Here is a 27187-nt window from a genome sequence, read left to right on the forward strand (position 1 = left end):
GCTTAGTGCCGCTACGTCCATGATGGGCGGATCGGCTTCATTCCAGGGTTTTCCTTTTGGAAGTGGTCATATACCACATTCCAACCCAACGGTAGGATCCATGCCTTTTTCTTCAATAGGACAAAGCAGCAATCCTTTCCAAGGTTGGAATAACCCTGGGGTGGGTAGCGCAGGAACTGCAAATCCATTTATCGGCCAACAAGGAAGTAGGCCGTATTCCACGGTTAGCATGTTTCAAAGTATTCCTCCCCTCGCTTCGGCTTGGAACCCATATCAGGGGTTATCAACTCCTTACCATTCTTTAGGAGGAAACTTTGCAGGTTATGGAGGTTATACGGCAGGAGTTGGTCAAACTCCGAATTTTGCTGGGCCACAAGGCTTGCCTTTTGGTTCAGCCGGTTCTACTGGTCACTTCGGGCAGCCTGGTGCCTCCCAAATCCCAGGACAATCTTTTCAGAACTTTGGGAGTTCTGCCCAGGTGGAATCCCCTAGGTCCTCCGAGGCTTCCATTTCTGGCAACGTTAAACTTGCCAGATCTCACAAAGTTAACTAACGACCCAATCAGGTATAATCCGGCCTGGCCTCCGGTCCCAACCAAACTCCCTTCGGACATTCCAAAATTCGAAGGGAAGAGTGGTGAAGATCCGGGCGATCATGTAACCACATTCCATTTGTGGTGCTCATCCAACTCCCTCATCGAGGATTCGATTAGGTTGAGACTCTTTCAGCGCACCTTGATTGGTAATGCGGCTAAATGGTACATTGAGTTGCCAGGGGGCAGCTTTACATCGTTCGCTGACTTAGCCAATATCTTCTTAAATCACTTCTAGTTGCCTGTCCGCTATGATGCCGGAACTGAACTTCTGGCCACCTTTCGCCAGGATAAGGCAACCCACATTTCTGATCACATTCAGGAATGGAGACGGAGAAAGAGGCTCATCAAAGCCGAAATCCCTCCGGAGTACCGTCTAGAGTGGTTTTTGAAGTCTTTGCAACCTGAGATCTCCAAGGATGTCTCCATGTCTGGGGTCTATTCTGAGGAGCAAGCCATTTTCAGGGCCCAGCAGTTAGAACTGATTTACTCTCAGTCTGGGATCCTCCAAAAGTACTTGCCAGATGCTCCTGGATCTAAGGTTGATTTAGCTAAGCCAAAGCCAGGTCCGCACGCGGACGGTATCGTTGGGTCAGTAGACACATCTACTGTGAACTTGTTGAATCAATTGCAGCAGTTGTCTTTGCAAACTGCTTCTAACAACCAAGTCACATTGTCTAATCCTCCCGCTTCCCAAAATTCTTCCATTAACGCCGTCCAATCCGATAACCCCAAAGGAAATCAAAATTCCAATGGGAAAAAGAAGGGACGTGGTAAGAAGAAGAATTCGGATGGGAAGCCCGATGCAAATAAATCCGGCAACAACGCTGGTGGTGGTAAAGGTGAGTCGAGAAAGAAAGTTAAGTTCCCTTGCAAGTTATGCAGCGGGGACCATCTAACTCATCTCTGCCCTAGAATTGAAGACGCTCAGCGCTTGTTAGGACAGCAAGGGACTTCTAGTTCACAAGCTGTGTTGACTAACCCGTTTCCCCAAGGGCAGCAACTTCTTGCTGGCGCGAATTCGAATCCTGGGACCTCCTCAGGGGGCAACCAGGAAGGGGAAAAAGCATCAAATGTTTTTATGATGGGTTCAAATGTTAACGTGACTACTCGGTCACGTGATTATGGTGAAGCTGAAACATCTAAGGATAAAACTGTTCCCGGAGGTAATGACCTTCATATTGAGCGACCTCCTGTTGAGACTATACCTAGGATACCGAAAGGTTCCGCCAAACGCGCGACGATTAACCCTAATGCTAGGGCCGCCCAAAATTACTCCATTGTGGAGGATTTGGCTCAAAGCCCGTGTGCTATGTCCGCTTTGGAGGTTCTCCAGTCGTGTCCGTCTCAGAGAAGTGCTTTACTCTCCGCCATTGGAGCAGTCGATCCAGCTAACTCTTTAGTGCTCTCTTTTGACATGTCAAATGTCAAAAGGAGACTCCCTCATCATATGGCTTTTCAGATAAAGTCTACATACCGGAAAATCAATATTTTTCGTACCGTTATAGATGAAGGAGCTTCCACATGTGTCATGTCCATGTCATGTTGGAAGGCTATTGGTTCACCTTCGGCTGTTCCTTCACCAACCGTCTTGACTGCATTTGATGGCCATTCTCACAAGCCGCATGGGATTATCCCGGCCTTTCCTGTATGTGTTGTAGGGAAGGTCGTTAATATCGAAGTTGAAGTCGTAGATGCTAACCTAGACTATAATCTCCTATTAGGAAGGAACTGGGTGTACGAGATGGAAGCCGTTGTATCGACTCTGTTTCGTGTCATTTGCTTTCCTCATGAGGGGAAAATCGTTAAGGTTGATCAATTGGACTATTCTCCAATCGATCCTCAAGCAACCTCCGACTCTACTGTTCCTTTGGTGGATAACCCTCGCCCGCCGACTGAGAATTTAGGAGTAGGGATGTATTCCTCATTGATGGGTACGTTTGATCTTCCCTCTCCTTTTGCAAGAATCAATGCTATTTCATCATCCAAGGAGTCTCCTCGAGAAGAGTTCTTTCGAACTCATTATTTTTCTGACCCTTGGACCTTGCCTTCACCTACCACCACATTAGTTGAAGGACAAGTGAATGGAATGGCGTTTCCTATATCTGCAGCTGAGCTTAGATATCAGTCTATCGTAGACTCTGCAGATAACCATTCTACTCCTTTTTCCGAAGAGGAGTTAGATGGTCATGTGGCCCCCGCTTGGAGCTTGGATTCTAACTCTGCTTTGGACTGCTTAGATTCGGTTCTACCTTCTGAAGAAGCAATCCTCGAAGTAATGATGGGTATAGATCGACCTTGGGAAGACTTACACCATCGTTCATATTTTCTTCCTCCATTGCAGGAAGTGGAATCTAAATTTTCCGAGCTCGTTGGTAGTGATGTTTGTACAGTATCGAACCCTTTGGCTCCAGCACACACACGTGCCGAAGGTAATATGTCGGTAATCTCAAAAACGATACCTATAAACATCTCTAAGGATCCTAACATCATCGAGAATATCTTCATCGGAATTGAGTGTTCCCCTGAAGAAATTCAAATTTATACCGACCTATTCAAGGAATATCGTGATGTATTTGCTTGGTCTTATGAGGAAATGCCCGGCATTGATCCTTCTATAGTCCAACATGAGATCAAGACGTACGAAAACGCAAAACCGATTCGTCAAAGGCTTCGGCCGGTTAACCCTAGGAAAGCAGCGGCTATCAAAGCTGAGGTTGAGAAGCTGCTAAGGGCGGGTTTTATATACCCTCTTCCTCTTACGGATTGGGTTTTGAATCCAGTCCCTGTGGACAAAAAGCAAGGAACAATCCGCGTATGCATCGATTTTAGGGACTTAAATAAGGCTTGTCCAAAAGACAATTACCCCACGCCATTCATTGATCAGATTATCGACGAGTGTGCGGGTAATGAAATTTTTTCCTTCATGGATGGTTTTTCGGGTTATAATCAAATCTCTATCCGTCCTGAAGACCAACATAAGACAGCCTTCATATGTCCTTGGGGTACCTTTGCATATCGAAAGATGCCTTTTGGTCTTAAAAATGCTGGAGCCACTTTTCAGCGGGCCATGTCATACGCTTTCCACGACATCAAACATGTCATCGAGGCATACTTAGATGATCTCGCTGCTCGCTCTCGAAAGAGAACTGATCATCCGAGTCACCTTCGATTAGTCTTTGAGCGATGTCGTTTCTACAAAATACGGTTGAATCCCAATAAATGCGTTTTCGCGGTTACATCCGGTCGGCTGTTAGGGTTTATTGTGTCCAATGAAGGGATTCGGGTTGATCCCTTCAAGGTTGAGGCAATAGTTCAGTTGCCTCCCCCGTCCTCAATTCGTCAACTTCAAAGTCTTCAAGGGAAGGCTAATTTCTTAAGACGGTTTATAGCAAACTATGCCGAGATCACTAAAGGGTTCATGCGTTTGCTACGAAAAGGAGTCCCATTTGTATGGGACGACTTTGCACAGCGGTCGTTTGATGCTTTGAAAAAGGCATTAGTCTCTGCCCCGCTTTTGAGTCCACCAGATTATGGTAGAGATTTCCTTTTATATCTCGCTGCAGCAGAATCTACCATTGGTATGGTTCTAGTTCAGGAGGACGATGCTCTTGTCGAGCACGTGATCTATTATTTGAGCCGAGGCTTAATAGGCCCTGAACTCCGCTATTCTCCGGTTGAGAAGTTGGCCTTGCTAGCTGTCCATGCTGTCCAGAGGCTCCGTCATTATATTTCGCTACGCAAAACTTTTGTCTTAGCGGCGGTCAATCCATTCCAATTTGTCCTCAGTAGGCAAGTGATTGGGGGCAAATATAATAGATGGATAGTCATTTTACAAGAATTTGACCTCGAGTTCTTGTCAGCCAAGTCTAAGAAATCCATGGTCTTTGCGGAGCTAATTTCTGAGCTTCCTTGTGGAGAGGATATTGTTTATGAGGAAAGTTTACCCGACGAACATATATTCCTCATCTCTTCACAATACCCTTGGTATGGAGATATCATTGTTTATCTCCAGACTTCGAAGTTTCCCTCTACTTTCTCCAAGGATGAACGTCGCAAATTACGTCACCTGGCTAAAAACTATGTTATCATTGGTGACACATTATACCGTCGAGGGTTTGATTCAATCCTTCGACGTTGTTTAACCTTAGAGGAAGCAGAGTCTGTGCTTAATGATTGCCACAGTGGAGCTTGTGGTGGTCATCTATCCGGGCTTGCTACAGCCCAGCGCATCTTACGTGCCGGCTATTTTTGGCCTTCACTTTTTAAAGACTGTGTGGAAGCGGTAAAACGCTGTCACCCGTGTCAAATTTTTACTCGCAAGATGCGCGCGCATCCAGCTCCCCTTTTTCCCGTTGTCACCGTCGGTCCCTTCACTAAGTGGGGTATTGATTTTACGACTTGTAATCCGCCTTCAGCGGCGAATCACAAGTACATTATCGTGGTTGTAGACTACTTCACGAAGTGGGCTGAGGCCATGCCTACTTATAAGAATGACAGTGACACGGCAGCTTTGCTTCTTTTCAATCAGGTTATCTCAAGATTCGGTATCCCAAGAGAGATTGTCACTGACCATGGCAGTGATTTCCAAAATCAGCTAATGTCTGAATTGGCCCTTAAATTAGGATTACGTCAGGAGCATTCGTCCCCTTATTATCCTCAGGCCAATGGACAGGTACAGGCGGTCAATAAAACTCTTAAGACGATACTCCAATGGACAATCGATAAAAATCGGTCCAATTGGCACATTATGTTGTATTCGGCTCTTTGGGCATACCGAACCTCCGTCAAAACGGCTACTGGTTTTACTCCTTTTCAGTTGGTTTACGGGATGGAATCTATCTTTCCGGTCGAATGTGAAATTCCATCTCTGAAATTGGTTGTTGAGCTTCTTCCTGAGACTTCGAGTCTCGAGGAGCGCCTAGTTCACCTGGAACATCTCGATGAGCAGCGTCGAGATGCCGCCATGATGAATGAGGCCCATAAGAAAAGGGTCAAAACTCAGTATGATAAGTCTGTCCGTCCTCGTGTCTTTACTGAAGGTGACCTTGTCTTGGTCTATGACCATGATAAGGACACCTTGGGGGCAGGCAAATTCAAGCCTATGTTGTACGGTCCTTTCATTATCAAACGAGTCTTAGAAAAAGGATCGTATGAGTTAATTGATTTCGAAGGAAACAAGCTGGCGGAGCCCCGAAATGGGCTCTACCTAAAGAAGTACTTTGCTTAGTTCAGGTTGGGCGATGACTTCTTTGTATTTTATGTATATATTTATACTATATTGTCGAGCGTTTTCTGATATCAGTGCTTTTTGGTCTGCTGTGGCAGGTGCTGATGGATGATTTGGTCTATTTTGGATTCGCCGATGGTGCTAGTCGGCACACTCGGAATCTTGCTTCCGCAGCTTGGGTACTTTATTACCCAACTGGTCAGTTGATGATATCGAGAGGCGTGTGCATCGGTCCTGCTTCAAACAATATGGCCGAATATACAGCTGTTATCAATTTATTATCCGAGGCAATCTCTTATGGGATCGACTCGTTGGCAGTATATCTTGATTCTCAATTGATAGTGTCTCAGTTAAACAACATTTATCAGGTTAGAGATCCATTATTATATCGCCAATATTTAAGGGTGAGGTTGTTGTAAAGATCATTTATTTACATTAATTATTTGCACATTCCAAGATCTCAAAATTGGTTAGCTGATTCTATCGCTAATCAAGCATTAGACTGGCATATCAATCATTCATCATCATAAAATCATGCATCAAAAAGTTAAACTGTATATATATATATATATATATATATATATATATATATATATATATATCGCAAAGCGTCTCGAGTGTACATATGTGTGTCCAAAAATATACAAAATTGGGACTCAAATGCCCATAATCATGTCAGGCATATCTAACGCCTCGGCTCTGGATGAGCAGCTAAATATGTAACTATAGCATTGGCCACGCGCCGAAAGACGCGAACCCAGTCACGTGGCATCCCAACCACATGACGCTGCATATCTGGAGGAAGATCCTCTATCTCGGCCATCGGTACTTGGCAGCTCAGTCTTGCCAAGTGTCGCTGGACGTTGTTGAGGGTCCTTTCCGCATCCGCAGCCGCCTCTTCGGCTCCTCGGCCACGCCGTCCATGCCGCGGGAATCCATCTGGTCGCACGGGCCCAATGTCTGGAACATGATCATCATATTAGTCATTTGAATCTCAGCAAAAAATATTTTTCAAAATTTATCATTATATTTGAAAAATCCAAAAAAAAAATCATAAAATCATGAAAATCAAAAAAAATCTTACCAATCTCGCCCCATGCTGCATCCGGTGGTAACACTAGATCAGGATCTCCTCGGAAATCCAGTCTGGCATAGCGGTAATCATCTATGGCGATGATTTTCTGCTCCCACCAGGTAAAGAAATCATCGTCGAATGCATTCCAAGGGACTTCCCCACCCCCCAGACGTTTCATCAAGTCAGCCCACCGGCCCATGCATGGATCACGTGGACTACTGATGGAAACTGCTACCCTGGGGCGGAGTGCAGGAACCTTCTCGAAGAAGAATGTACATAAGATGGTTCCGAACCCAAAGTTCTTGGTCTGTCCCCTCCTGATGGAAGTGAGTTGCTCCTTCATGTTGGCAAGGAGAGGAGTGCACCAGTCAAACACTGTAGTGAGACAGTCCACTGCCACGCTCATGTTTACTCGTGACGCCTGATGTAGTGAGGATGATCCGTTCACTCGACCTATGGTGAACAAGATTATCCTGAGTGACAAACTCGCCACAGGTGGAATAGAGATCTGGCTCCCGACCTTTCGATGACCCGGGCAGTAAATCTGTACATAGTCATCCACACTGAGGCTATTCCGTGTCCTGCCCTGGGAGTGCACTGCCTCTCCCCTTCGGGAAAGGCCCGTGATAAAATATATATCTTCCACTTCTACCCTGAGTGGCATCTGATCAATGATGAATGCTTCCTCATCGACATCCCAATAATCAATGAGTCTCTCGAGCAAACGCGTGTTGGCTTTCATGTTTGGCAATTTGAAGAATTTTAGCAACCTGCATCCTCGTAGGGCATCTAATGCCTCATCATTGTCCATAACTTCATTATCTACAGCTGAGTGCTCTCTTTCACACCATGTGAGAGTCATCCTGGAAGAAAAAATCATTTTCATCCATTAGTTTTGTGTATAAGATTAGTTTGCTGCGCACATGCGAGTTCCCTTGTATACAGTCGCGTGTAGGGCCGTCGTATACGCGAGTTATATACAGCCAACCCGCGTGTACGCCGCAGAGCAATTTTTTGCAAAAATCTAACGGTGAAACATCAATTAAAATTCCTAAAAACTATCACAATTAATTGCAAGACAAGTTTAGTGCTTACCTGGAAGTTTTCGGCAAGTTTGAACGGTTGAATAAGTCACAGGGAAGTTTGCTCCTTTTGCTCCACAATTTTTGCTCTCCAAGTCAAACGGTGAAAATGGTAAATCCAAAATTTCTTTTTATAAGTTTTGAAAATGCAAAATTTTTTCAAAATTTTATTTAGTTTGGTTTCATGTCACTTTTAACTTGGGAGCTTGGAATGTCGAGATTGGGTTGTTTTTCAGGACATTTTGGACATTTTTCGACGGTTCGAGACGGTTCCATGACTGCTGACCCGTCATGGCAGGTATCGTGTTCTCACTGGCATATAGGTTAGGGACACCATTTTTCCGTTGCATTATGCATACTAGCCTCCATTGGACCGATACATCTGCCATAGGGTCGATCCCATCGTGTTACTGTTGGTTAGCCATTTTCACTCGCCGATTCTTTAAATCATGACACGACGGTAGAGCCATCCTTTACATGGGCATCCTAGTTAGCACCTCACTGACATTTGTTGCCCATGCTGCTTCGTTTTGAGTAGGCTCAGGAGTCCTCTGTAGTCCCACCATGACTTATGCGTTGAAGACTCATTCCTCTTTGCTTCTTCGCTTCGTTCTGGCCTTATACCCTAGAGGCTCCTATGAGTGTCGAGTTGTACTTTTGCATTGCATGTTGACCATTTGCACCTTTTGGCCTAGAGCCGGCTTCACTTGGACTCGTGTTTAAGCCAACTTTTGACCATGACGTCTGCAAAATCAACCTTGCATACCTTTGACTTCTGCAGCTTGACATACCCAGATCCGTGGAAGGAACATACCTCTGAGTGTCACTGACCGGTTTTCACCTCCCTGCATTGAGCATAGGAACGTTCCTTCCCTAGGAACTAGATCATCTGTTTCACCGACACTCGTTCTTTCCACTGTACTATAGCATTCTTTTATTCTTTTTCCGGCTTATCAGAAAAAGACAAAAAAATTAAATATTCCAAAAAAGAGCGGGAACAGGGACATTATTTCCATTTATTGTTGGCAGCTAGAGTCAGTCATGTCGCCCTTGAACAAAGCACTCAAAGCAAAGTCTCCTTCGCATGGGTGGGATTTAGTTTGACTTAGGTATGCCATAACCTTGTTATCGAGTCAGTTCTCCCCCGATTGGTTATCTCTTCCAATCATATGGAGGGTTCGTTCGTGCCTCCTGCATGACGAACTTATACAGATTCATCATATGTTGCCACATAGTCACATTGAGTCGTGCTTTTGTTCAAGGGAAGTTAGCCTCAGTCGGCCTTTCTGCGGTGTCTCTTGACTCATTTTTCAGTCGGCCATCCCTGGTTGTCAGTGTCATGTCTATCATTACATCAGTTATATTGGTCCTTTACTCGTGCCGGTTTGAGAAGGTCCCCATTGACTTCTTGCTAGCGGGTCTTGTCCTTATCGACGACGACACCTTGCTTTGAGGACAGGCCTAGAGCCGCACCCTGGCCCTATTTTCATTATTGATAGGTCACGTTGTGCTCAGCATCGATCAGTATCATGGGTCTTTGACTGAGTGGTTTCCCTTGTGTTCGACGTCAGCATACATTATCACACATTGGGATTCGTGCAGTACCTTGGTTTCCATTTGACCCTATTGGTGGATACCTCGCCTCTGTGTCAGCTTTCATTATTGGTTGGTTCAGAGGGTTTCTGCCGTGCGCTAGCCACATCTTGTGTATGCCGGAAACGTACTTCGGTTGGGTTACTACATCTTTTTCGTTCGATTCCTTCCACATTATTGGCCTACGGGTTACACTCGCGCTAGATTGATGGAGGATGCCTTAATGCCTTCCTTCTAGCGGATCTTTCCCTATCGACTCCGACTCATTGCTCTGGGGCAAAGATCTAGAGTCCATTTGGCAGTACCTTGGGGTTTGCAGTCATTAGTGGCAGATCCTTCGCTATCGACAGTGGGAAACCATCATTGTCTCCTGATCGATAGATTCTTACAGGTGTTCGACTTCAGCTCATCTATTCACACTTGTTAGATTGTACTGGGTACCTTGACGCTCATTATCATTATCGGTGAGTAGTCTCGCGTTTGTTAACGGTATACATCAATGACCGGTAATCAAACGATTTCTCACATGGTCGACTTCAGATCATTTATTCCCATAGTGTAGAAATGTACCACGGCGGTCGGTGAAGACCTCAGGTTGTATCAACATTCATTGGTTCACTTGACAGTTGCTCCTGTTGCTGCTAGTTGATACCACTCCACCTTATATGTTGCAGTCAGTCATGGCGACATTCTATATGCTGGCACCTGAGTTTGCAGTGTAGTACCATCCTATTCTATCATGTTCAATTGTTACCTCTTGGGATCAGTCTTTGATATCAGTGATCCGTTGCATCTTTCAGCATCATTGACAGTTTTATATGTGATATTCAGACATGTACTTACTCATTATGATCAGATGATCCATTATGTATCTTCCAGTCATTTTATACTTGTATACTTAGTGGATCCGCTTGTACTTGATAGGCGAACATGCTTTACTTTTCCTGAGCATGGGTATGCCCGCCTCAGACAGTGTTTCTTTCTGATCTCCTTTCGGTGGCTTGGCAGGCTGAATTCTGGTGCAGTCCTCCTCGGTTTTTCGACAGAGTTCCTTTCCTTGTACTTACATAATGTATTTCGGCCATCATGTTCCCCTTCTAACCTCATACATTAGGGGGCATCTGTTATAGCTCCAAATCTCACTCTTATGGTTTGTGATGCTGCACTCATGGCCTAGGGCAACCCCTCCTTCCAGACCTGGTCCCAAAATTTAAAAAACAGTGTTTTATTCCCTATATGCGACATTGCCCTGAGTTAAACGCGTGTACACGCGGGTCTGTGTATACCCAACCCACGTGTATGTATTAAAACACTTAAAAAAATATATATTTCCTTATTTTCGGGCGGTGATCGCGGGTTTTACCTGTTGGATCACCTGTTAGTGCCCGTGGCCCAACTGTTCCCAACCAACTCCTAACTAAAAAACTACTTTGGAGATGGTATAAAAAGACATCAAAGGGAAGGCCAAAAGAAGAGAGAGATGAGAGCAAGATTATTATGCTGAGATTTTCCCCTTAGACCAGGTCTGAAGTCCTTGGTGCTTTCTGCACTTCCCCCATTTTGCATAGGAAACCCTTGTTTCCATGTGTATTGGTGATCATTCATCCTTAATATCATCATTGAGTAAGACTTGGAAGGAGCTCTTGTTGGAGGCTTGAGGCTGGAACGAATCCGGGAGGAAGCTTTGCTTGGAGCCTGCTGAAGGTGTTCAGGTGATATCTTTCCATTATATGTACTTTATTTGCCTTTATATATAAAGAAACACGTCTTTGTTCCCGAAACAATCTTTCTTTATGCTTATGAGATTCTTGTTTGAATTCTTATGCAAGTGGTTACTTAAAGATTTTTATAACTAACTTTATAGCATAAAGATGGTTTATACATAAGTATTTTGTACATGTACTGTTGTGTTCTTTGATTTTTTTGTCTTGCAGGTCAAAGGAAGAAGAAGGGAACTCCAAGAAGGATTTGGACCCTAAAGGCCTTCTCGAACGTAGGACCTTAGGTACGTACCTTTAACATTAGAATTTGCTTGAAAGTAAAAATGATGGCTGTGTGTGTGTTTCTTTGAATAAGCAATTTTCAATCTGGTAGAGTCTTAGCCCAAAGGACCCTAGGGGTACTTTCCCTTCAACCAGTAATGGTCTGGCTGAATCTTCCAATAAAAGCTTGATTAATATTATTAAGAAATTGTTGGAAGAGAAAAAGAAAAACTGGCACAAGAAACTCATAAATGCACTATGGGCAGACAGACTTATTACAAAGAGATCTATTGGAACTAGCCCTTATGAGTTAGTTTATGGCATGGAGGTTGTATTTCCTTCATCTTTAGGAGTTCCTGTAATGAAATTACTGCAAGAAGCTCAGGTGGAACCCAATGACATTCAAAGGAGAATAAATCAGACCATCCATTTTCAGCAGACCAGAGAGGAAGTGCATCAAAGATCCCAAGTGTTACAAGAAAAACTCAAGAAAATATTTGATAAAAGGACCAAAGCAGAAGACTTCTACATTGGAGACAAAGTTCTAAGGTGAGATTCCAGGAGAGAAGGCAAAGGAAAACATGGGAAGTTTGACTTCCTGTGGAAAGGGACATTTATCATCCAGGCATTGCAAGGGAACAATGCTTACTTTCTAAAGAGCCTGGATGGCACAGAAACAAAAGAAGGACCAATGAATGGTCGAATGCTGAAACATTACTTTGATCTAGTTTTTTAATGTATTCTGACTGTAACATGTACATATTATATCCTTAATAATGTCACAGTTTGGTTTGGATAGTAACTTGTTGCAGTTGAAGCCTGAAGAGAAGGCCCTAAGCTTCATAAGTGTGCTGTCATACATACAATAAAGCAACCAGCAAAAGGAGATTTGAAAACACAGTAAAAGTTACTCATAAAGCTCTCTCACCTGTTGTTCTTGACTTTCCACCAGGGAAAGCCATCCCCAAGTGGAGCCACTATTATGCTCCTATACCAATAGGTGTCATATTTCATGATTGACTTGATGAGCTCTGTAATATGTTCATCCCTTTCCTTGTTGCAAAGGTTTTCCATATTATCAAAAAATCAAAAATTCAAAAAATATAAAGAGGGTATGCCCTAAAAGAAAAATCAAAGGGTAAAAAGAATAAAATGGTCAAAAAAAAGTGACAGAAATGAACCCTAAACAAAGAAAGACCAGGAAAGTGTGCAAGTCCAAAATTCCACTACTTTTTCATTTTTCTGTAATAAGCATTGTGTGCAGCTTATTAATCTATGCCACAATTGATGAATGGCCAAACAGCTTAATCTTGGCTAGTTCATGTTTGAATTTCTTGTTTTAGAGATAGAGAATAAAATCTGACCAAACTGTTTAATCTTAGCAAATAAGTAGATAGGTAGAGAAGCAAAGGAGCTCAACAGTTAAATCTAAGCCCTTGGATGTTATAAGTGCAGACTTCGGTAGGCTTGCCATGAAAAGAAAAGGAAATTTGATGAGGGTTTGCTAGTCTAAATGCACCCGAATAAAGAAGAAAAAATGCTAGGCCAAGTAGGCAGGGTAGGTAGAGGGTGTTGAAGAATGATACTTGTGGTAGATCATATCTCTCAAATGTGTTAATTTTATCTCTATCACAAGTGCAAGGCAGACATTACACTTGAAGCAGCTCAAGCAAGACAAGATTTCATAACTAACTTTTCTTCATACTTTTCCCTAAAGATTTCACTAATTTCCCCAAAATATTAAGAATTTGTTCTTAATATCACTCATAAACCACTCATTTCCTTTCATAATGATTACCTAAGTAAAACCCCATTTTACTTAGGAAATTGGCTATATATCTCATATAAACCCCATTCCCTCTTTAGCCTAAGTTTTAACTACAAAATCCAGTTGTTTTTAACTTAGTGCTTATTATCGTTTCATGTGTCATATTAACTTTAACACTTACTATATAAATCCCACTTTATTACCCATCCCGTATTGTATTAATATATTAAAAAACCCCCAAAATTTTATACATATCCCCACCCCTGTCAAATACGACCATAGTCATGCTTTAAAAAAGGATTAATGAGTTTATTTGAAACTCATTAAAAACCTTCCCCTCTTGCTATAATGGAGTTAATGAACCCCCGGTTAATTAAATAACCAAACACCCCGCGGACCAATCAACATAGCCCCGATACATTTTAAACATAGTTTTATTGTGTCGGCCCCGCAAGTTAACCTCCCGCCATCTCCAAAGCGCGTCCATCGTCCGATCCCCGCTCCACCATCCAACACTTGATAACCATTTCGCGACCCCCTTCATTGCCGCACGTTAACTCACGGGGAAACGGCGGTTTTTCCCCCATACCTCTACCACGCGTCTCCCCTCTGGGATGATCACTCGCCCTCCGCCCAAAACCACTTGACCCCAAAAGCGGTGTGGGAAAAACCTCTTACCACCCCCCGTTGACGTCATCCACTGACGTCACCCTCTCCTAACGTCACCTGCCACATAACTGCCACGTCATCTGCCCCCGTACTCCCACTGACATCATCCATCCTTCAAACCAAAAATTCCCGCCAAAACTACATTTTGTCAAATAAAGGGTAAAATGCCATTTTTTCTATAGTTTGTTGCAAACTGTGCTCTGGGCACAACAAGCGATCGAGTCTGCTCCAGTTTCCGACCAGAAAGGCTACATCGACGAGCTCGCGGCCATTCAAACTGCAGCATGCATTTTTCCTCTGTAAACACAGGTACCTTTTCAACTACCTCAGAAGCCATGAATTGGTGCGCCAATTGTTGGAACTTCTCAACGTACCAGCCACAGAAAGGTCTAAGGGATAGGAATTAGAAGGCGCAGAACAACCTCCAGTGTCCCAAACAATAGGTGTTTTTCCATAGTTGCACTGTTACCCTTGGAAAAATGGAAATTTTGGGCTAAATATCAGGCGGCGATGAGCAGGAGTCAAAACATAGTTAAAGAGTATCAGAACAGCATTAAAGTGTATCAAAGCAAGTCAAAGAGTATCAATGCAGAATTAAAGAGTGTCAGATCAGAATTAAAGAAAGCAGATCATAATTAAAGAAGTTTAGAAGCAAGTCAAGGAGCATCAGATCAGCATTGAAGTATATCAGATGCACAGAGTTATTGAAGAGGACATCTGCACGCTGAACCCTAAGGCCTACCTCCAGCGCAAACATCAGTTCATCTTTTCCTAGTTGTTTCTATTTTATTATTAGTTAAATCCTAGATATTATCTCACAGTTGTTATGAGATATTTGTTGTACAAATTTGTTGTATAAATACCCCCTCCATTATAGTTTTGAGAGTGGGGTGTGGATTTCCTAGACTCTGCTGTAATACTGAAATTTTTGGAATAAAAAAGTTGTTGGAATCAACTATTGTATGGCCTCTTGGATGAAGAATTGAAGCAGAGGACTTGTCACAGATTTCTTGAATCAACCACTGGATCAATAAGTCCTCTATATCTTGTGTTTTACAGTTTTCTGAGTTTTTATATCATCTGTGTTCCATAATCTGAATGATAAAGAAAAGGATTAATTTCAAAATATGCTTGGTTGCACTCTGTTTTCAGTCTTTATTGTTCTTTGTGTTTTCTTCATAATTAGGATAAACAGTGAAATCTTTATTGCTCTTATTTGCTAATTCTTTCATGTTGATTATTTTCTAAATAATTCTCAACTGCTCCTTATTAGTAATCATGCATTTTCCCTCTTTCAATAGGTTGAAGGATTCTTAACTGCCCTTCACCCATTTGAGCCCATTCCATCTATTTCAAGTCTTGATTTGTTCCCTGTTTGACTACCTTGCTCTGTGAAATCATCCTCTATTGAGAAACCAAATTTAGAAATTTGTCTTCTTTGACTCCATTAGCCCAATGGAATGAACTACTCTGTTTTACCTCTTTGTCCTATTGAATCTCACCACCCAAAACTCAAACAAAACCCTTGAACTTCATAACTAGCCTATACCTTTAAAAACAAAGCTAAATCATAAAGAGAGAGCCCTCTCTGGATACAGATTGGCTAGATTATGTATCTAAAAGATTGGTATGTGGTTACCTCAGCATGCTTCCCTTTCTTACAACTTTGGGGAAAACCTGAGTGATAACAGAAGATATGTCTAATTGTTCTCTGGATTTCAATTTTCGTGAAAATTTTGTACATGGGAATCATAATCGAGTGAGTTTCCCCTCACGTGCTAATAGGGTGAAAGGGATATTAGAGCTTGTGCATAATGATGTGTCTGGACCTATGTCAGTTCCATCACTCGGGAAGTATGTGTACTATGTCTCATTTATATATGACTTCTCGAGGAATCCATGGATATATTTCCTCAAGAAAAAATCTGAAGTCTTTGACAGATTTAAATAATTTAAGGTTGTGGTGGAAAATCAGATAGAGAAGAAGTTCAAGGTGTTGAGGATAGATAATGGTGGAGAGATTTTCAAGAAGGAATTTGAAGAGTTTTGTAAGAAGTGTGCTATAGCACGATAGAAGTCTACTCCATACACACCTTAGTAAAATGGAGTCACAGAAAGAATGAACAAAATGTTTATGGAAAAGGCAAGAAGTATGATTTGTGGTGTCGGGTTAGGATAGGAATTTTGGGCAGAGGTAGTGGATATTGAATGTTACCTATTTAATAGACCACCTTCATTATCATTGGAGGATAAGACTCCACATGAGATATGGACTAATAAGAAACCCTCTCTCACATATCTCATTGTATTCGTCTATGATGCATATGTACATGTTCCAAAGGAGAAAAGAACCAAGTTAGATAGTAAATCTCAAAGGTGCATCTTTATTGAGTATAAGGATGGTTTAAAATGTTATAATATTTGGAACCCAAAAACAAGGAAGGTTTTGTACAACTAAGATGTGGTGTTTAGAAAGGTGAAGGGTATTATTAAACACAAATTCCTACCAAAGGAACCTCAAAAGATAGAGTTTGAACTGAAGGAGGAAGAATCAGACTCTATAGCAGAAAATGAATTAAAAGAGGAAGAGCCACAGACTCCAATTTTGAGAAGATTAGTTCAAAAGAGAAGGTAGCCAAAAAGGTATAGTCCATCTGTTTTTTGTTCAAATGTTACTTTATCTATTATTGATGATGATCTCAAAACTTTCAGGGAGGAAGTGGATTCAGAGGATGGAAAACCCTGGAAAGAGGCCACGGTTGAAGAAATCCCATCTTTGGATAAAAATGAGGCTTCGGATCTCGTGGATTTGTTAGCTGGAAAGAAACCCATTCACAGAAAATGGGTGTTTAAGAAGAAGATGAATGTGGAAGTCAAGTGGAGAAATACAAAGCTTGATTGGTAGTAAACGATTATTCCCAGGCTTTAAGAATTGATTTTGGTGATATATTTTCTCTTATTGCCATGTTAGCTTCTATTAGATTACTTTTATTTGTTGTTGTTTCTTTTGATTTGAAGTAGAACAGATTGATGTGAAGGCAACATTTCTTCATGGGGATCCAGAAGAAGAGATCTACATGAATCAACCTAAAGGCTTTGTAGTGAAGGGTAAGAAAGAACTGTTATGCAGGTTAAAAAAAATATTTGTATGGGTTGAAACATCCACCAAGGATGTGGTATTAGAAATTTCATACATATATACAGGGGCTTGGCTTCACTACGAGCAAAGTGGATCACTACGTGTATTTTAAATTATATGGTGACTGTGTTATTTATTTGGTCTTGTATGTGGATGATATGTTGTTGATTGGAAATGAGAAGGAAATTATCCAGTATTTGAAGACCCAATTGTCCTCTAAATTCGACATGAAAGATATTGATGTCACAAAATATATTTTGTGCATGGAAACTAAACAAGATTGGGCAAAGATGAAGCTCTGGTTAAACCAAAGGAAGTATGGTGAGACAATATTGCAGAGGTTTAATATGCAGGATAGTAAACCGGTGAAGGCTCCTATTCTTATAGGTGTAAATTTATCTTTTAAATAGTGTCCTAATATACAAGAAGAGGAAGAGGACATGTCCCGTGTTCCATATGTGAGTGTAGTTGGTAGCCTAATGTATGCAATGGTTTTCACTAGACTACACATTGCACATGCAGTGGGAGTATTGAGCAAGTTTATGTCAAAACTAAGGAAGGAGCATTGGACAACAGTGAACCAAGTTTCGAGGTATTTGTGTGGCACTAGTGATTATGGTTTGTGCTACCAAGGAAGACCAATATTGGACATAGTTTTGGACATTCGTGGCTTTGTTGATGTAGATTGGATTAGAGATATGGATCAAAGAAGATCTATAAGTGGGTATGTGTTTAACATATTTGGAGGAGTAGTCAGTTGGATGAGCAAGAGACAATCTATAGTGGAATTTTCAACTACAAAGGTTAAATACATGGCAGCCACTCATGCAAGAAAGGAAGTGTTTTGGTTGCAAAGATTTTGTTCAAGTATGGGGATGGTACAACAAGCTATAAGGATAGACTGTGACAGGAAAAGTGCATTTTTCTTGGAAAATAACCCTGCTTATCATTCAAAGATAAAGGACGTTGATGTTCAGTGTCACTTTGTGAGGGATATGGTTAAAGAGAAAAAGGTGGTGTTGGTTAAGGTGGACACTTTGAAGAATGTTGCAGATGCATTGATGAAGTCTATAAGAACTAAGAATTTTTCTTAGTGTAGAGAAACAATGGGCATTGCAACCTTGGATCAATGAGTATGCACTACTTGCGGCCCCCTATATGGAAAGAAAACAACAAGTGGGATAATGTTGGGTATGTGTTATATTCTTTCCACGACTGGCCTCGAAATAAAATTTTTGGGGTCCAGGGTAGCACCCTGGGAAAAATAAATTGGGCGGTTTTGCACATGGTTTTCACGGATCATGGTTTTGGACATGATGGTTTTCTTCCCATGGTATTTTGTAGATACATTCAAGGGAACTCAGTTATCTTTTAATCCAAGGTTAGTGTATTGGGGTTTACGAATGCTTCAGCATGTATATATATATGTATTGTAATATTGAAAGGAATATAATGAAAAAACAATCTGGTAGTCCTGATTTTGGAATCCATGGGAAAATACTTTTATACGTTTGTTTTATGTTTTCGCCATTATTTTTCTATTTTAAGAATTCATTTGTAGGTAATTTTTGTACAGGGTTAAAACCTACACTTTTTGTAAAAATGGGAATTCTAAACCCCTTTCTTTTGTCGTTGAATTGTTGGGTTTCTTTGACACCCATCCTTTATAACTTTCCCCTTTTTTTCTCTAGTTAAAACATAGTTTTTCTTTTCTAATGGTATCATCCATTGTTTTTGGATGATCAAATTCAATTCTTTCTGTATATAAGGAAGATAGACAGCTGACAAATCTTTGGATTTTTTCTTTCTCTTCTTTTAAGTATGGAAAATATCTCAACAGATTCGTGAATTTTTTAACAAATTCATCCATTGTAATTTGTCCCAATTTTAGCTCATGAAACTCCCTAGATTTTTCATCAAAATATCTCTCAGTTACATACTTCTTTTTGAATTTTTTTCTGAACAACTTCCAAGTTAAATTCTTGTTTTTAACCCTTTTAACTTCTTTGTTTTATTCGCACCATAAGGCTTCCTTACCTGTTAACTAGTAGGTGGATAGCCTCACCTTAAGAATCCTTGGATAATTATGTACTTTAAAGTATTTATACATATTGAGGAGCCATGCCTCTATTCCTTCTTCAGATTCTCCATCGAAATTGGGAGGTCTAATTTTCTTAAATTCTCCCTGCAACTGAGATGATGATTTTCTTTTCTGGATGAAGAAATGTTGCTAATTGATTTATGTTCATATTGATCACTAGACTCATTGGTTTTATTATCAGTATAAGTTTCTGAAATTATTTTTCTTGTAGTATTAACATATTTACTTCTAGGTCTCTTCCTATGAGTATTTTTAATGGCTTTTTCCTTCTCCAACTTTCTTAACAGGTGTCCATTGATATCTTCTTGCTCTTATTTATCTTTGACCAACCTTTCTTAATTTTCTTTAATATCATCCAGATCAATTTTTATATTCCTTATTACATGCAGCAATTCGACATCTTTTCTTTTTGCATTGTTGGTTCCACCTCCAACCATTCCCAATACAGTACCATGTTCTTCGTCACCCCTTAGTGATCCCACAGAAGCTTTTCCATTAAACTCTTCTTCCATTTTTAGTTCCTTAACACTTTTATGAAATTCGTTCATGACAAGTATAACAGTTTCAGTTTTTCACAACCTAAGAGAGGCCCAATGTTGTAACTATATCTTTGATACCACTTGTAAAGACTATATAATACCAAAAAAAAAAACTTTTTTTATTACATTCATCGATTTAAATATCTACAGTCTGTTTCCTAAGACATATGTGACTTATCATTAAATGTCTACTATAATTGTACAGGTAACAATTCCTATCACTTCTAATCTAACAATGATAGAATTGTGTTGAATATTAAAATGAGAATTATTGTCATAAGGTCTTCATTATTTTTATAATGGATTATGACCCTTTTATTCTTGTATAGATTTTTTTATCCCAAGGACTAACTTGACATTGGTTCCCATTTCACATTCATTTTTTATATAGATATATTGTTTATATATATATAATAACATTTTTTATATAGATATATATATATATAATAACATTCCCTAATGTTTCACTTTTGCCTTTGTAATAATGCTTAACTTAAAGCTTCTTAGCTTCTTACATGTTTATTTTAATAAGGGAAAATGTTAATATATAGTCATTCATGTAATTGTTTCATCATTCGGTTTATAATCCAAAGTTCCTATTTTCTTTATGAAAATATTGGACCCTAGTCCATTGAATGGTGTTAGTTAGATATTTGTATAGAACTTATTATCATGCTCTAATATTTGTAACATTACCATCTTATACAAATTATCCATGTATTGATAACCTTCTAATGGTTTACCATCACAACCATTATATTCTCTTTATCCTCGCTTTGAATATATACTTATAATGTATTGTTTTTGTTGTTTATTTCTTATGTGGGATTAAGTTGATAAGGCTCAGAAGTTACCTAACAGAGTTATGTTGTTCTCTCGGGATTAGAAAGAATTTCTTATCGTTATCTTCTAATTCATCTTTTCAATTTATAAATCATATCTACGGTCATTTGCTTGTATATTACCATAGATTTTTTATTTACTCTATCCCATTATTGGTCCATACGATTCTTTTGTAACCCTTGTTCATCATTTCTTTACCAAACGGGGACCCAAGCGACTTAACGGTTATGAAAGGTAATTATTTATCTCGATTCCTAAGAAGAGTTACCATTTCATTCTTTTTATTTTAGGGGTAGTGACCACCGAAATATATTCTTATTACTTCAGGTAATCTTCAGTTCATACCTATTATGTTTCATAACTCTAAACGGCTTCAGAAAATTGTTTTGGGACTTTTCGATTATCAACTTATAACTCAATTTTCCTCTCTAGATTCGAAATACTATTCCATCCTTCTAGGTTTCATAAACATGGCGGATTTGTTTTGATGAATATCACAATTTTTGTTGTGTTAATTTCTCTCTAGTTTTATTATACTATATACCATGGAAATTACCATTTCCCTAGGAAAAAAAATCTTTCATTTATCAATAGGCGTTTGTGCCTAATTAAGGTCGAGCACAGTTGTTGTATTTGATGCAAACATGAAACATTTTTTATTGAATCCTTATTTAACTGGACTTGTTAATATATATGCATATTTATACAGTTTTGTAGAGGCTTATTCTTTTTATGAAATAAATTTTCAAAGGAAAACACTTTTCACATAAACTCTATTGTTTATATATATTTATAAATTTATTGTCTGTATATTATATTAGCTAACTTCATGCCTATGTGACTATTTCTAAAAGGAGTGTCTCCTACTTGTTCTAGTGATTATACATTTATTACTGCTATATGGTTTTTGAAACAAATTTCTTCCTTTCCTTCTGATGCAGGAGCATCCAGCTAAGGCACCATGACCGAGTGTTGGTCTCTGCCAGGTTGGAAAGTTGAGTTAACATTTTGTTTGTCTTTTATGTTTAGTTTGTCAGAGTAGGAGGTAGGATTTCATTTTTCGTCTTAATCTCAGTATTAGTCGAAGGTAGTTGGTCGGTTAGGGTTATTTACTTGTCTGACTTTAATAAACAGTAGATTAATAATTGCCCTATCATTCTAAGAGAAAAAGACAAATGTGTCTAAATGTAAAAATCTTGTCATGTAAACAGAAACGAATACTTAGCAGTTATGTAACCATACTATCTACAACCGAAAGTAACTACACGGTTTCGTTAACTGTAAAGAAAACATATAAATGTAACAATGCAAAACATGAAAAAGGTTCAGCATTTTCCAGATATAAGCAATAAAAGAGACAGAACGCAAATTTCTCTATCAACCATCTGTATCATTATCTACATGTTGTGCAATTGTGTTTTTATCTATTGACAAATTGAACTCAGAAATAACAAGCAGAGTGCAGGCCTACAACTGTAGGTTTTTTTTTCTTTTCCTCTCTTAACAGAAAGCCGAATATTGTAAAATGCATGTAATTTCCACGACCAGAACAGATGGGTATGCGAATAAAACTCACGACCAGGAGAAATTCATACAGTGAAACAATTGAATGAAGAATACAGAATCCAGGCACCAGTGAAACAAACCAAGACAGAGGTAATTCTGGACGAACTGCCACACATATTTTTGTTTACTAGCAGAGACAAATAGAACATAGATATATATATATATATATATATAGCTGTTGTTCAATACAAGTTCAAATTTTACATTGTCCAACCGAATAGAGTATACAGCGTCTGCTAGACCGAACAAACCCTAGTCAAGGGTTTGATATCAAGAAAACCCTCGAGCCTAAACTATACAGCCAGACCAAAATGAAATATAAACTGGAATTTGAAACCTGAAGTAGGCCTAGGTCGTGAGAACGACCCAAATCACACATAGCAACTGAACAGCAAGGAGCAATCACCATAGAACCACAAACCCTAACTACAAGTTGTCAAACTGTGGAAGACAGAGCCTACCAGTAGAGAGTTGTAGGGTTTGGAAACCGAAACCGTGGAAATACTTTTGCGCGCAAGGTCGAACCCTTGACCTGTGCAGCCAGAACGAGCCAAGGTTAACATACCTTACATAATAGTGATTGAACAGTGATGCAATAAAAGAAAGGGAAGAGTGTAACTTACTTGGGAGCATGACAGGACAAAGAACGTCATGAAATAGAGCCACAGAACACAAAAGAAGCCTGAGACAAGAGGAGTGGGCGTTGGTTAGCCTCGAAACCAGAAGAGGGCAGAGATAAAACAAGGAGGGATAAATTACCTGAAGCTATAGCCGAAAGAGTCAATGTGTCAAAACCTGTGCACACAGGAACCGTAATTTAAAAACAACTTTAGCACTATAACAGTAACAAGGAACATTGTCAACAGCAGGAAAGAACAACCGGTGGCCCGAGAGACCAGACATCAATTCCAAGTAACAGCAAAAAAAAAAAAAACTCATTGTGCAGAAGAATACGATCGAACCAACCTCCAGAGCTAAGGCAATTTCATGCAACAAGGAAATTTGTTGCTAATAGTTCAAGCAAGTCCAGGAAACCATTATACATTCGCAGCCAAGACTGAAACAGAGTTTTCCATAAGAACCGGGACAAGACAGAGCATTTCGACAGAAACCCTTGCAGAGCTCCCACAACAGAGCAAATACCAAACAATGACCGAAAGGCCCAAAGGTTTTGTGTAAAAGACCAAGCAAGAAAACAAAGATCAAGGCCGAAGTACAGGCAGGTTTTCATTTAAGAGCCACATTAAATGATTGCAACTAGCAATAAAAATATCCATCATTCATATCTGTAATCAAACGCCAAATCAACAACTGAATCCGCAAATATCATTAGCACCAGACAGCTTAACATCAAGGGTTACGTTGGAGCGTGGGCTGGGTCCCATCATAGTAGTATCAGAGCAGATTTGTTTTTCTTTTGTGTTTTGAGGTCAGTTAGAGAAATGGAGGTAGGAAGGCGAGGTCGTGGCAAAGGTGCTCGAAGGATAGCAGAGGAAGGACTGAGAGAGGAGATCAAGATTCTTACTACCCGTTTGGAGGCAGTAGAGGCAGGGAGAAGAAGAGACCTAGAGGTAGGCGATGATAGCAAAGAGGAAGCTGAAGCGACGACAGATCGATCGGATGGGGAGACCCTAGAAGTGAGACTCTTGAGATCTGTTTTAGTGGCAAGCAGTAAACCCAAACCAGAACTCCCAAACTATGATGGCAGCCTGTCCATAGAGGTTCTATTGGATTGGATTAGCAAGCTGGATAAGTATTTTGAGTGTGAGGAAGTCAGTGAGGACCGCAAAGTTAGGTTCGTTGTGACGAAGTTGAAGGGACACGCAGCCCTGTGGTGGGACAGTGTCCAAACGAAGAGAAGGAGATTGAACAAGTTGCCGATCAAAACTTGGTCAAGGATGGTGGCCAAGTTGAAGGGCAAATTTCTGTTGAAATAATATCAGATTGCACTACATAGGCAAGTACAGAATCTGAAACAGAAAGGAATGACGATGAGGGAGTACACTGAGGAGTTTTATCGAGTGAACCTAAGGGCCGGTTATACAGAGGATACCACAGAAAAGATAGCTAGGTACGTAAATGGTTTAAGACTAGAAATTTTAGATGAAAGTATTCTATCTCCAAAGAATATTGAAGAAGCATATCACAGTGCGATGAAAGTTGAAGAGAAAATTACTAGAAGGTAGAATGCCTAGAGAGGACGAGCAGCCGACAGGGGAAAAGGCCAGTCCTATGGCAGAGGGCAGACTGCTAGTAGTAATGAGGAAGGCAGCAGTTCCAGAACTTCCGGATCAGCAGACAAAGGTGATAGTGCAAGAGGTGGTAGGCCATATCAGCGAGGCAGGGGAAATGGATGAGGTAGAGGGGCAGGTTACCAATGTTACAAGTGTCATAAATTGGGACATGGATCATTTGAGTGTCCTAAGGCAAACCAAGCTGGACAGAGGGGTGCATATGTTACACAACTAGAGGAAGCAGAGGCACCTCCCCAAGAAGCAGAGAATTCTCCAGAAACAGGGGAAGCCCTGGTGCTGAACAATGTGTTGTTAAAACCAGCCAAGGAAGCCACCAAACAAACGCAGCGGAAGGCTTTGTTTAGAACAGTTTGTAAGGTACATGGTAAGTGTTGTAAGTTAATTATTAACAGCGGTAGCACAGATAACTTAGTGTCCACAGAGATGGTCGAGAATTTAGAATTGAAGCGATTGAAACATCCCACCCCTTAAAAAATTTCATGGTTGCAAAAAGGCCATCAGTTGCTAGTGGATGAATAGTGCGAGGTGGAGTTTCAAATGGGCAGATATAAGGATAAAGTTATTTGTGACATCATGCCAATGGATGTATGTCACATACTACTGGGTAGGCCATGGCAATATGACAGGAAGGTGGTGCATGATGGATTAACGAACTGTTATAAGTTTGTCAAGGATGGAATCAAGCATACGCTTGTGCCCATCAAGGAGGAAGGGACAGCAGGGACAAGTGAGCCAAGATCACTGTTGATTGCTGGAAAACAGTTTCTGAAACAAAATGAGAATAGCGAGATGGGTTATGCAGTCGTAAAAAGAGCAAAAATAGTGTTGTTGCATACATAGGCATCAGATTTACCCCCAGAAATTCAGTAGATGTTGTAGGAATTTACAGACATAGTGGTGGATGACTTGCCAGACAAATTGGCCCTCAAAAGAAGCATAAGTCACCATATTGACTTCATACCCGGAACCAGTTTGCGGAACAAGGCAGCATACGAATGAGCCCCAAGGACAATGAAGAGATTAGGAAGCAGGTGCAGGAACTGCTAGACAAAGGATTGATTAGGGAGAGTTTGAGCCCTTGCGTAGTTCCAACGGTTCTCGCTCCCAATAAAGGAGGAGAGTGGCAAATGTGCATAGACTCGAGGGCCATCAACAAAATCACCATCCGATATAGGTTTCCACTGCCATAGATGGATGACATGATGGATTGTTTAAGCGGGGCAGCATATTTTTCTAAGATAGACTTGAAGAGCGGGTATCATCAGATTCGGATACGAGAGGGGGACGAGTGGAAGACGGCCTTTAAGATGAATGATGGACTATATGAATGCCTGGTCATGCCATTTGGGTTGAGCAATGCACCCAATACATTTATGCGGTTAATGAATGAGATGCTGAAAGAATACATCGGAAAATTTGTGATAGTATACCTGGACGACATACTAATTTTCAGCAGGACAAGGGAAGAGCACCTTCGGCATGTTCAAAAAGTGCTGGAAAAATTACAACAGAATAAACTGCTGATAAATTTGAAGAAGTGTACTTTTCTGCAGAAGGAATTGATCTATTTGGGCTTTGTAATAGCAAAAAATGAACTGAAGATGGATCCGGAGAAGGTTGCGGCAATAGTTAATTGGCCATCTCCGAAAAGCTTATTTGAGGTACGTAGCTTTCATGGATTAGCGAGTTTTTACTGGAAATTCATAAGAAATTTTAGCGAAATTTGTGCACCTATGTTGGACACCATTAAAAAGGCCAGTCAACCTTTTCGATGGGTTGATGCAATGGAGAGAAGTTTTCAGCTACTTAACAAAAATATCACAGAGAGGCCGATCGTGAGATTGCTAGACTTTAAGAAGCTTTTTCAGGTTCACTGTGATGCGAGCGGTACGGCTATTGGAGCTGTACTCAGCCAGGAGGATAAGTCTGTTGCATTTTTCAGTGAGAAGCTAAATGAAAGCAGAAATAAATATTCATCTTATGACAAGGAGTTCTATGTTGTTGTACAGGCATTAAAAAACTCGAGGCATTATTTGCTGGGAAACGAATTTGTGTTGTTTTTAGATAATTTTGCACTACAGTATGTAATGCAACAGCACAAGCTGAACCATAGACATGCCAAATGGGTGGAATATTTGCAAAGTTTCACCTTCGTGTTGAAACACATCAGTGGGCAGGCCAACAAGGTGGCAGATGCACTGAGTAGGAGAGCTTTACTTCTGCAGGAGAGTACTATGCAAGTGCTAGGTTTTGAGCACTTAAAAGATTTATACCAGACTGATACAGACTTTAAGGAAGCCTATGAGGCATGCCAGAATCCCTTCGTGAGAGATAACAGTCCATGGTTGGACTACAACTTGCAAGAGAAACTGTTGTTTAAAGGAGGACAGCTATGCATTCCTGACTTCTCGATGAGAGAGAACATTATCCGGGAGAAACACAGTGAAGGTCTAGCCAGACATTTCGGCATAGACAAGATAGTTGAGCAGCTCAGTCATTTTTATTTTTGGCCAAAGATGCGAAGGGATGTACAGTGATTTGTGACCAGGTGTAAAGTGTGCCAATTGGCGAAGGGTCACAGTCAGAACACGGGATTGTACACACCATTATTTGTTCCAGGCAGGTCGTGGGACTTAGTCAGCTTGGACTTTGTCTTAGGTATACCTAAGACACAGCAAGGTTACGACTCGGTGATGGTAGTATTGGACAGATTCTCAAAGATGGCACATTTTATCCCTTGCAGAAAAACTAGT

This window comes from Pinus tabuliformis, chromosome 8 (assembly GCF_031772625.1).
Source record: "Pinus tabuliformis cultivar Carrire ecotype Pingquan chromosome 8, CPIR1, whole genome shotgun sequence".
Lineage (NCBI taxonomy): Eukaryota > Viridiplantae > Streptophyta > Pinopsida > Pinales > Pinaceae > Pinus > Pinus tabuliformis.